Source organism: Silene latifolia, chromosome Y (assembly GCF_048544455.1).
Source record: "Silene latifolia isolate original U9 population chromosome Y, ASM4854445v1, whole genome shotgun sequence".
Taxonomy (NCBI): domain Eukaryota; kingdom Viridiplantae; phylum Streptophyta; class Magnoliopsida; order Caryophyllales; family Caryophyllaceae; genus Silene; species Silene latifolia.
Genome location: NC_133538.1, coordinates 268,720,880 through 268,734,006, shown reverse-complemented (window position 1 = coordinate 268,734,006; position 13,127 = coordinate 268,720,880). Strand labels below are relative to the sequence as shown.

The window sequence follows — 13,127 nt, the reverse complement described above, 5'->3', positions numbered from 1 at the left end:
GTTCGACCCAATACTTTATTTCCGTCCTAGTTGATTCGAATTCGACATTAGAAGTATATTGCTTTTTCCCCAATAACCGAATACTTTTGTCTCAGAAATACGCGCCTATTTCATTCCATCCATAAATAAAATTTCTTCCCTATGAGTTCGAGTCTCAATAAGAATGCTAGTTTTTACTGTTTATATGTTATGATATGAATATACCACACCAACTCCTTATGTATGGATGATAAGATTCCATTGATACAGAGCCAGACTTATTGGAGGGTCCCATTGGCGTGCATCCAGTAGGAATTGAACCTACGAAATCGCCAATTATGAGTTGGGCACTTTAACCATTCAGCCATGGATGCTTAGCGGGGATCCTCGTACATGGTGAATAACCATATTCCAATTGAAATGAAATCTTTAGGATAAATCAATGAAAGGACATCAATTCAAATTCTGGATTTTAGAATTGAGAGAGATTAAAAATTCTCACTAGTTCTCAGATTCATGGACCCAATTCAATTCAGTGGGATCTTTCATTCACATTTTTTTCCACCAAGAACGTTTTATAAAACTCTTTGACCCCCGAATTTGGAGTATCCTACTTTCACCCAATTCACGGCGTTCAACAAGCAATCAATATTTCACGATCAAGGGTGTAATACTCTTTGTAGTAGTGTTCCTTCTATATCGTATTAACAATGGAAATATGGTTGAAAGAAAAAATCTCTATTTGATAGGGCTTCTTCCTATACCTATGAATTCCATTTGACCCAGAAATGATACATTGGAAAAACCCTTTTGGTCTTCCAATATCAATAGGCTGATTGTTTCGCTCCTCTATCTTCCAAAAGGAAAAAAATATTTCGGCGAGTTGTTTCCTGGATCCGAAAGAGAAGGTTCAATTCGGAAAAAATATTTCGGCGAGTGATATAAGTACTCGATCGAGTACCTGTAAAAAAAAAAAAAGTACTCGATCGACCACTATTCCTCTCGATCGAGCTGTTTTGGACGGCCATTGCTTGGATTAGCTTCTTGTGACGATGTTTCGGAGCTATTAGTGACCTCCCACGTTGCTGGCTGGTTTGAGGAGGTCCCTTATTCGCGCAATCTTGTGAGCTTTCCGTATTTACTCTCTTTCTTTTAGTTTGCGTTTCCTTTCCATGTTTGGGTACAATGAGGGCATTGCACGGTTTGGTTTGGGGAGGTTATGCATCCATATCTGTGTTTGCATCTTGTTTTTATTGCATTTCTGTTGTCATGTTTAATTTCCGTTTGCATTGTTGTTTATTCTTATTAAAATTCAAAATCTCATAAAAATTTGAAAATTTCAAAAATTCAAAAATTTCACGTTTATTTTTGCATATAGGTTGAGTCGGAACGGTAGATTTTAATGATGAAATTGCACTGTAATTTGTCTTTTTGCTTAAGCCCTGCATTAATTAATATCTTTCTAGCTTTTTTCTTTTGCATGTCTACGAATTAATGTTTAAAATTTAGCTGAACGAATAGACTTGACCTGAAATTTTGGCAACCTACTTATAATTTCTAAGGATTAGAGCCTTATAAACTGGTGTCATTTGTGACCGGTTTCATGTAGGACTGTGAGTAGTTACTCCTTGCATAGCATGTTCATTAATTTGCACGTATATGAAATTCAATTGCTTTTTGCCTGCATACATTCGGGTTAGTGGTTGGTGTCACATGCAGGGAGGTGCTTACAATTTCCCTTTCTTTCATTTTTACCCATTTAACTCCACATTAGCCAAATTTGCTTGTTGACCCTTAGCTACATTCCAAATTCAGCCTGCCTTGTCAAGCTAGTTTAGTGTATGTTTTGCGGTATATATTTCATTGTGCCAAGTTTGGCTTGTATCTGTTGATTCGGAGTTGGTATTTTATGAAGAAAAGGAGGTTGATGAAAAACAAACGTGAAAAATGAAAAAAAAAAGAAATTCGAAAAAAAACAGGAAAAGAAAAGAAAAAAGACGAAACCGAAAAAAAAAAACAGAAAAAAAAGGAAAGAAAAAAATGATGTTGTTTGATGAGACGGTTTCACTCCTATGCTTTATTTACATTTATTGAGGAGTATTTTCAGTTCGGTTTGGTGAATTTTGAGCCAAATGAAGGGCACTCGTGCTTAAATCTATAAATGAGTTGGAAATGGATGTTGTTATATGGTTTTGTTTAGGTACTAGCTTGATCACCTATACCTCCACATTCCCGTAAATGTTTTTCCTTTTCTTACCCATTGCCTCACTTTACCATATCTTTGTAAGCCCTCGGCTGTGTCAGGACCTCGTTTGGTTGGAATGTATGTACGGTATCTAGAATTGTTTATCATATTAGGTGCATGCATGTTTATGTGGGTCGTAGTCTAGGTGAGCGACTATTTTTTCTTTCTCTCTTATATATATATGTTCACCCTTTGCTTCATGAGAGAAGAGTGACCCGTGAGAGTCCATTATTAAAGGTCTTGCAAGGTCGACGGTTCAGCTTTATTATAAACATCTTATAACTCGTTTGCATTTGACAGTTTGCTATAAGTGTTAGTTCCTTGCATTAAATTGGTTTAAGTGGGCATTTGTAGCTAGCTCTGAGTTATCTTTTCCGTTCCATTAGTTTGCATTTAGTTTACTCGAGGACGAGTAAAGGTTTGGTTTGGGGAGATTTGATACGTGCATTTTATATCGTCCTTTTTGGCCTTTTTATGCACGTATTTCTATGCTTTTATCGTAGTTTTATGCTATGAAATGCCCCGAATATGCTACTTTGGTTTGTTTTGTCTTATTTGCAGGAATGAACCAGAAAGTAGTGAAATCAAGCCTTTTACCGTCCGTTTAGCATGCATTTGGTGGAATAGTGAATTTGAAGCGGTAATGTAGCTATTTTGAGATGCGCAAAGAAGAAAGATAGCTAGGTGAGCAAAGGAAGAACTTCAAATTGCTAGTACCTAATTTTAAGAGACATATCTCGTGTTCTACAACAGATATTCAGGTGATTCTAATTGGAGATGAAAGTTTGTTCTCTTAGCTTTCTAATGCCACCGGAATCGCCATGTTTGCCCAAGTAACGAAGAAATGGAACCCGTTTGAAGTTCAGTGCGCAAAGCAGGAAATTGTTGCTGGAAAGTACTCGATCGAGTACAATTATGTTCGATCGAGTCCTTTTTCTACTCGATCGAGTAGTTGCATGTTAGGATTTACTCGATCGAGTAGATTTTCTACTCGATCGAGTGGTTTAAGCTTTAGTTTACTCGATCGAGTGGTTTTAAATCACTCGATCGAGTGGATTATCTTATGGGCTTGGTCTTTTTAGTTTTATTCCGTCATTAGGTCAAATAAATTCTATTTTCTTATAAATAGGAAGTGAGGAGTGTTTCTGTTACTTTGTTTCTCTCTTATTCCCGGATTTATTACTGTAACTCTTCTTCTCCCTCTTTCCCTTTTAATTTATTCTTGTTCCTTTATTGCTTTTACTACTTCTCTATTTAGTTATCATGTCTTACGTTATTAGATTAGCCATTGCTAGTTTAGTATCCCGAGCCATGCGTACCTAATTCCTTTAATATGTTAGGACTGGGGAAACCGTGGTAGCAATATGTTAGGATCGACATGATTAGATTAGTTTTGCGACAAGAATTGTATTAAGCAATATAATTGTGATTAGGTTGAATTAATGCATGCAGGAGACCGATTAATTAGTTACCCCTGACCTGGATCGAAAGAATGGAAGGGAAGGCTTGCTTAATTACAATAGGTGATACCTAATTAGGGCGAAAGCTAAGTTAGGGAGACCCTAGGGCGATTAGAGACCGAAAGGGTATAATCGTAGGTTTAAGGACCGAAAGGTGACGACCTTGCTCTTCTTATCAATAATTTAATCAACTCAGTTGACCCGATAGTGTAGCTGCCATGGTAGACCGATTCCTAGCATATTTCTCTCTTTTATCTGATTTACCCCTGTATTTCATCATTATTTTCTCTTGTTTTGATTTCTCTTGCCTTAGTCTCTTTAGTTTAGTTAAAACAATTAAAACCCCCACTGTGACCTTAAACAGACCTAATAGACAAGTAGATAGTAAACCACCTCCCTGTGGAGATCGACCCTACTTATCGCTAGCTTCTGTTAGTTATATTTAGGTATTTATTTTTGGTACATAACGACCGTATCAGTTCACCTTGGTCGATCGACTGGGTAATGTGGTTGATCGACCGCTTTCGCTGCTGTACCTGTTTTTCGATCATTCCGCTACTGAGTTTGGTCGATTTGCGGAGTTGAGGGAATCTTTTCTCCACTTTATTCTCCGTTTCGTTTCTCTTTTCTTCCGTTCCTTTATTTTACACATAATTTTGCGCTTCATAAATTGCTTTCTTGGAATTACACGTGGTATTATTTGTCTTTTCAGGTACTTATTGGTAGCACTACTGGCTACTGAAACCTCCTAGCTCACGCTGGTTTGGGGAGGTTTCCTTTTGCTGCGCTTAAAGTCTTGTGAGTTTCCGGGTTCTTACTTCATGTCTTATGTAGTTAATTTCACGCAAATTCCCGTTTTCCTTTTTATTTCCCTATATGATTTTGCACAATGGGGACACTGTGCGATTTGGTTTGGGGAAGGGTTTTGCGTTGCATTCATTCTGTTTTGCATTCACGTTTAGTTTTTGTCTTGTGTTGTTCATTTCAGTTCCTACATATATATCAAAAATACCAAAAAATTGAAAATTTTCAAAAATTCAAAAAAATTCCACGTCTATTTTAGCATATAGGTCGAGTCGGAACGGTAGTATTTCAATGATGACATTGCATTTTCAGCTGTTTTATGCCTGAGCCTTGCTTAATTGACATGTTATTAGTAGAATTAATATGCATAGTCTATGAGTTTTCGTTAAATTTATTGCTGAACATAAGACTTGACTTAGATTTTTGGCAAACTACTTATATATTCTGAGATTTAGAGCCTATAACTGGTGTCATCTATGACCAGTTTATCTAGGATTATGAGTGGTTACTCCTTATAAGACATGTTACATCAATTTGCGTAAATATGAATTTGATCTGCTTAATACCTGCATGCATTCGGTTTGTGGTTCGTTGACACATGTGGTAGAGGTTTCCTTTATTCGTTTAGCCCATAAGCTCCAGACTGACAGAAATAGCTTTTTTGTCCCGTTACTACATTCTACATTTAGCCTGCCCTTGTCAAGCTAGTAGTTTAAGTTCTTGGGATTGTTACTTCATTTTTGGTAGTGAATGCTCTTTTGAGATGATGTTGGGAAAAAGAAAGAAGGAAGGAAAGGGAAAAAAAAAGAAAAAAAAAGAGAGGAAAAATGATTCGAAAAAGAAAAAAAAAAAAGAAAAAGAGTGCTGTACTGTAGATGTGGTCGATCGACTGGCCATCTTGGTCGATCGACTGAAGCTCGAAAAAAGAAAAAAAATCAATTCGCATAATTCAAAGTCTTTATTATATGGCGATTTTTGCTCCCATGTTTCGTTCATATCTTATGGGGAGTTGATTAATTACGAAGATTGTGAGTTTTGTGCTTGCTTTTAGCACCGCGTCGGTTGAAGATCTTGAGCAAGAAGTTGGATATTGTCATATGGTTTTGTTTAGGTGCTAGATTGATCATCTATACCTCCACACTTCCATAAATGTTTTGCCTCTTCTTACCCATTACCTCACATATCCAAATTTACCTCGGCATGTATCAGGGTCATTTGTTTGGTTGGAATGCATATGTACGGTTGTAGAGATTACTTTCATATTACATTGCAGGCATGTTCTTATAGGTCGTAGTTAGGTGACAGTCACTACAAAATGAATTCTTTCTATCTTCATATATACTCACCTGTATTTATTGAGTGATCTGAGCGACCCGTGAGAGTCCAATTTGATAAGTCTCTACAGTTGACGGTTCAACAGTTTTTAATGACTTCATAACTCGTTTGCGTGATTCATATTGCTAATTGATTGTTAGTTGTTACATTAAATTGGTTTAGGCTTTACATGCTGCATTTCGCTCTGAGATTGAACTCGTTCCATTAGGTTTTAGGATCGAGTCTAGTTCTTGCTTGAGGACAAGCAAGGATTTGGTTTGGGGAAGTTTGATGCGTGTCATTTATATGATGTTCTACACCTCATTTTACAGGCATTTCAGAGCTCAAATATGTAGTTTAAGGCTACTATTCGCCCCATTTCATCTACTTTCGTATTTTTATGTAATATTGCAGATTTATGCAGAAATGAGTAGATATTGAGCTAAATCCGTCCCCGAGTACCATGCATTGCATTTGACGTGAAGTACTTACTCAAGGAACGAGCTTGGTGCGCATTTCGAGGCCTGAAAGATAATTTTATGTAGAATTGGAAGCGGACTATCAGCTAAGCAGTCGATCGACTGGCCTCCATGGTCGATCGACCAACCGACGAGTTCCAGTAGCTACTGTTCAGCGAAGAGCGGTCGATCGATTGCCTTGCATGGTCGATCGACCAAGCCGCTAATTCTGACGTGAATTAATAGAACGAGAATTAAGAAGCCCGTACTAGTTAGGTTTTCAGGAATAAGTGTTACGTATATTCCTATATAACGTAGCTTAGATTTTCAGAATAATTATCGAGCTTTAATTCAGTTTTATTATCAAGTTCTACATATACATTAGTTTACATTATTTCCGTTAAAAACGTTTTGTTTCGCATTTGGTTTTGATCTTTATTCCGCAATTTATCTACACGGTATTCTTCTGTTTTATTATTCAGTTTGTTGCTCTCATTCGTAGTATAGGATTGCAAGGTTAGATCTCGCAAAGCCAATTTATCGTTTCATGTTAATCGTTCGTTTAATCAATTTAAGTATGAATTCGAATGTTTTAATTGTTAAGTTTATTGCTGTTTTTATCATGAGTATGAGTAGCTAAATACCTTGTGCTAAGATGTAGGGAATCTGTAGCAGTAGGCGGGATTAGAATAGTACGACCTAAATCGCGCCATGGTCGATCGACCGGGTTCCCTGGTCGATCGACTGGCCACGTGAGTATTAGTTTCGTTTTACTTAATTTAATCTCCATGTTTGACGAATCGAGTGCACGCGACTAGTTGAATGTCTAGGATTTGACCGACCTAATAAAGATCGAAAGATAGGGAAGGGAAATAGCCTACCTAATTAAGACGACTAGATTAATGGGATCGAAAGATGAGTTAATTTAGCCTTTTTAGTCACTTTTTAGAACAAAAGTTAGTATTAGTGATATTAGGGACCTGTAGCGAGATCGAAAGATGCTACCTGTAAGAATGGACCGAGAGGACTTCTTATTTTCCCGTCTCACGTGTTTATTTTAGACCTACCTAGTACACTGCCGCCGAAACTACAGTGAACCGACCATCTTAGCACCCTTTTAATATTTGTTTTATCCATTTATTTAGTTCATTGTATTTTATTGCCTTAGCTATAAACCAAATCAAATCGAACCCCCACATTTATTACCTTGGACTTAAAATTAAACAACTAATAATTGCATCGCCTCCATGTGGTTCGACCCTGTTACCACTAGCTTATGTTAGTTTTAATAGGTATTATAAATTTTATCTTTGGTGCACACAACGACGGGCATCATCCGTCTTGACTCTTATGATAATGCCGCCATATACAAAGAGAAAGCTAGAATATGGCATGATCGAATGATAAGTCCGCGGGTTTTCAAGGAAGGCACCAAGGTTCTTGTTTTTCAAAACCGGTTAAAGTTGTTCTCCGGGAAGCTAAGATCAAGGTGGGTTGGACCGTTCATTGTGAAAAAAGTACACCCTCATGGAGCGGTCGAAGTTGAGAACCCAAGCACGGGAAAGATAATTAAAGTGAATGGACAACGACTTAAAGTGTATCATGAAGGCATGGAACCACAAATCGTTGAACAAGTCAATTTGGAAGACCCCATTTACCAAGCATGATCATGAGAAGCACTAAGTCGAGCCATCGACGTTAAACATACGGCAACCTTTGTAAATACTCTCTTTTTAGCATATAATTTACCGCTTTCCTTTTTTTTCATTTATTCACTTTTAATATGTTTTAGAAGCATCAATATTGGAATCTTTTGATAGTTTGTTGAAGGGTTTGAAGGGAGTCGGATGAAGTTCCTTAGGAAGCGTGCCAAAAGTTGTAATGGAAGTTGAAATAACTCGGGATACCATCTACACGAGTCAAATGAAGGGAAAGCACAAGAAGAAGGCCAAAAATCCTAACAAGGAAGAAGTTGAAAGAAGACATTTTCCGCGACATCCAGCAGAAAGCGCAGCCTGCACACTGAAATTGCGAAGCGTGCGCAGTTAGCAGCTACGGGATCGAAAAATGCCTATTTACAAAGAAAAATTCACATCTCCTTCATTCTTTTTTTTTCGACATCTACAACCTTCAACTTCCAAAAAACCATCCCAAACCCCATCAAACTACACCAAAACCTTCAACAAACTCCACTTCCATCATCAAATTCATCTCTCAACCCAACATAAAACCATCAAACACTCACTTTGCCCTTCAAAAATTTGATTTTCCCCAAATTTCGTCCCAAATCCTAACTTTCCAAGCTTTGAATTCAAGTTTTTTTCAAGAGATTTCTGGGTCATTTGGAGCATTCTTGGAGGGGTTTTTGCATTATACTTCGATCACCTAGCATTTTAAGTGGATTCGGGGAGGTATAATAAATTTTCCAATCTTTCTCTTTACTTAGCTATAATCCGAAATTTCATGTTTCTTCATTGAACTTTTGGATTTTAATGGTTGATTGTAGTCTATAATTGCTGGGATAAACTTATTTTCTGAGAAAGGGGAAAGGTATTCAACAAACATCACACAATTCTACCTTCTTGAGTTAGTGCATAGAAGGTGTTTGTTGAATTGCCTCAAAGAGAGCAAAATCATTTTGAGTGTTTTTGTTGGTATATTTGTACTCTTGATTGCTAGGTACCATGGTTTTTGGAAAAAGGAAAACTCACACAAGGGGAGGGAAGTGCCCCCAAAGTGTTCAATGGGGATGAGGGACTTAATGCCGAACAAAAGAAAAATTTTCGAAAACTTGAAAAAGACAATCCCGTTCCCATCACAAAATTCCTTCACCGTGAAACCCTTCAAAGCCTAGGAATAGAGGAACTCACCTTCCAACTCTTGAGTCGGGTGGGGTTATAACAATACATGGACCTTTATGATGACACTTACCGATCTTTCACATATGAATTCTTGTCCACCATCTCAAAAACGGGGGAGGAAGCAAATGAGAGAATGAATTTCCGGCTTCATACACTCTATTTCTTTTGATGAGGTGAGCGAGGTTTTACAAATCACAAAAAGGCCTTCCCCGGATAACCCACCCAAGGGCAAGCTAAATGAAGTGTGGTTTCATCTCACGGGGAGACAAGCACAAGATCATAAAGACAAACTTTCCGCCATCACCAACCCCGTGATCCATATTTTAACAAGGAGTTTGGCTTGTTGGTTCTTCTCCATGGGAGAGCCAACAAAATTTAGTGACGCGGTGAGGATTACAATTGGACCATGCTCCCAGAGGGGGATGGCGTGCCGGATTGGGCAAGACTTTTTGTTAATTGTTGTTTAAAGCATAGGAAGAGGTAGGGAGGTAACATAAATGGTGGGGTTTAATCACCCTCTTTGTGGAAAAATATGTGGGATCAACTTCGGATGACCAACTCCCCGTTTGGGGAAATCATTTTTACAATGCCCAAGGACTCGAGGAAACACACATGATCAAAGTCCTAGATGCCATCAATTTTCGATGCAATTGGTTGGGAGTCGAGAAAATCCTTACATGATTCTACCAAAGGATGGCCCGATTCCTCATGGTACCCATGCCATTCATTTCTATTGCCCGGCCGACACACAAGAGCAAAGGGTACAAAGGAGAAGGCTAGTACACCCTCAGTAGTCCATCTTGATAGTGAAGAGGAGAGGGAGATAGGGAACATGGAGCGTGACCCACCCATTCACGACACACCGATGTTTGAGGCGGGGGGAAGCTCTAATCCCCCAATCGCCCCATGGCAACAACAAATGTTTGAGTACTTCACCGAGACCCGAGGGACTTTGGAGGCGATTAGCGGGAGAGTTGATAGCTCTCATTCTTGGCAACAACAACAAGCGCCAAGACTTGAGAGTTTAGATCAATGGAGGGTAGCTAGCATGGAGCGCCAAAGATTGAGTGCGGAGGCCGAGAGGGCCCAAATGAATATGCTTCAAGAGATGGCCAAAAGGCAAGATGAGACCTTTGCTTGGTAACAACAACTAACCAAGCAAATGGAAGAAAATCAAGCCATGTGAAGGTCCCAAAACGCATGGAGGGAGCAAGTAAGTCAATAATTCGGGGTGCAAAATGAAAGGCACCACCAATATGTTGAAGACTCCTTTCATGATGCTCAAGCTCAAGAGGATTCTTTTGGCCTCATCCGTGGCCTTTTTGGCACGGACCTCCACCAAAATGACCCCCAATATGAACCAACCATCACCGAACCACAAGTTGAGGAGGCTTATGAGAGGGCCAAAAGAGTAAGACAAGCAAGAGAAAGGAGAAGGAGGAATCAAGGGACATATGAGCAAGGTGAAGGCTCGGGTCCCTCCAACCAATCTTGAGAGGATGATGGTACTCCTACACATTGAGGACAATTTGTGATCCAAGTGTGGGGGAGTAAGATGATATGAATTGTAACATATGTACATTTTTATTTCCGTTGTGTGTTAAAAAAAAAACGAAAATCCCAGATAGGTGAAAACCCACAAGGGTGGGCACCTAAGGCAAGATTGGGAAGGTGGCCGAGGACGGAACGAAAACCCGAAAGGGCGTTCCGGTCAAAATGAAAAAATGAGTACGATTCCACTACTTTCGCTTTCATTTCTACAAAATGGACAAAACGAACCAAAGTAGCCAATTCGGGGCATAATGCAATATAAATAGTACAAAAGTACACAATAATACGTGCTAAAATAGGCTAAAAAGACTATATAAAATGCACGTATCAAATCTCCCCAAACCGAATCTTTACTCGTCCTCGAGTAAACTAAAATGCAACTAATGGAACGGAAATTATAACTCAGAGCTAGCTTAACTTGTCTACTTGAACAAGTTTAATGCAACAAAAACTAACAGTTATAGCTAAGCAGTCAATACGCAAACGAGTTATAAGCTGTTCAGAAATATAGTTGACCTATCGACCTTGCAAGACAAAAAAAATCGGACTCTCTCGTGGTCACTTTTATCTCATGAAGCAAAGGGTGAATGTTATATGTAAAAGAGAGAAGGAAAGACAATCACTCACCTAACTGCGACCTACATAGCATGCATGCAACAAAAATGAAAGACAATTCAAGTACTAATGCACACACTCCAACCAATAATGTCCGTCACAGCCGAGGGCTTACAAATAATTGAAGGAAAAGTAGATCTATATACTTAACATACTCATATATGTTTTATTTTAATTTGTCATAAAATTAATGAGTGATCTTATGCATGCAAACTAATAAACAATATAAAGAAGAAACCATCATCTTACATTGTGATTTTCGGATTTATGGGCACAAGTGAGTTCACCTACTCACTTGTTCTTGAGCTCTCCAAATGGAAGAACAAGGATTCAAGTATACAATCCCACCCAAAAGCATATACCCAAGGAAATCTCTTAATAACTAATATTATTTAGATCTAGTAATAATATTAGTTTTACTATAAAATTGACACAAATAAATTGCATTTTACTCTTGAAAATCTCGGTCAAGAGGGAGTATATGTGAGTTTTTTTCTCTAGAATTATCATAAATTGTAGAGAGTTTTTATTGCATTTTCTTACTCTAGAAAATTAGATGGGAAGAATGAATAATGATGTAAAAGAGAAAAGCTCTTCTCTCTTTTTTGTGGGATGGCCGAAAAAGAGCATTGGGTAGTATGCCCAATGCCTTTTGTTTTTGCTCTTCTCAAAAGCTTAGGCTTGCAAGGCTAGTTGGTAGTCTTTAATCATTATGTTTTCCACTAATATGAAAACACAATATTAACCCAATACTCCCTCTAATTTCGGCACTTTCATAATAAAATGGATGGTACATTTTATTTTGTCAATTGTCAATTTTGTCACATGTAACATGTTACATGACATGTCACAATGTAATATATTTTTAACATATTAAAAATCAACATACTCATAAAATATGTCATTTACAAAATTGACTAGTAATTCGTAATTACTCGTGCCAAAATGTTTCCAAATTATAAATTACAACATTCTGTATTTATAATGATTTATTCATTCCGTTCCAACTGTTTCTGTAAACAATGATTTCATCTAAGTAATAAAACAATTCGATTACTTAGACCGTGTCTCATTTAATCATATTTACAATAAGATACGTAAATTATACTCACAAAATCATCCGTCAATTTTAAGCAATTTAATTAACTCGTATCAGTATACGATTAATTAAATAATCAATTAAGAGTTTTCCTATAGGTATGACCTAAGGGGATCAACTGATCACCACCGTCGCACGACAGTAATGTCAAACTCTAGTCAGCCAATCATTACCGATATGTGTGGACCAGTAGAGATCAAAATATTACATCCCACATGTATTCTTAAAATGAGATTTAATAATGATATTTAAATCATGTGATCGCACTATTGTTGAGGACACATTTCCCAACAATCTCCCACTTGTCCTCGACAAGTGTGCGTCACCAATTCTCTTGTCCTATTACTATCTCCCACTCAATGCAAGGTGTCTTTCAGGTCGTACTTGCAAGTCATCATATCGAGAGTGGTTTCCTCGATCTGGAGACTAACTGATTGACCGGATTTATCTATCATAGATACCTTCCGAGCGTGGCCACGCATTTCCAGTTCATTACTCATCGAGTGGCCCTGAGATATTGATATAACCCTGACAAGGGGGTGGACAATTCCTATCGCACTTATTCCCTTCGACTAGCCACAGCCATCATAACCCAAAATATGCCCATTTGACCCCATTTACGAAGGTCGTAGTAACACAAATCAAAGCTAATCTGAAACTGTGCCATCTTAGGCGAACAGTCTTTAGTCAAAAGAATCGACTCATTAGAATACTATAGCAGCTCTCGCCACGACCAGGCTA

The 13,127-nt window shown here is 38.0% G+C and overlaps 1 non-coding gene across 1 annotated transcript; it reads right to left on the bottom strand.

The window, feature by feature from the left end:
* Window positions 1-279: 279 nt before the first annotated feature.
* On the bottom strand, window positions 280-353 carry TRNAM-CAU (transfer RNA methionine (anticodon CAU)). Its single transcript has one exon. It is a non-coding gene; the product is annotated as a tRNA-Met (tRNA).
* Window positions 354-13,127: the final 12,774 nt, after the last annotated feature.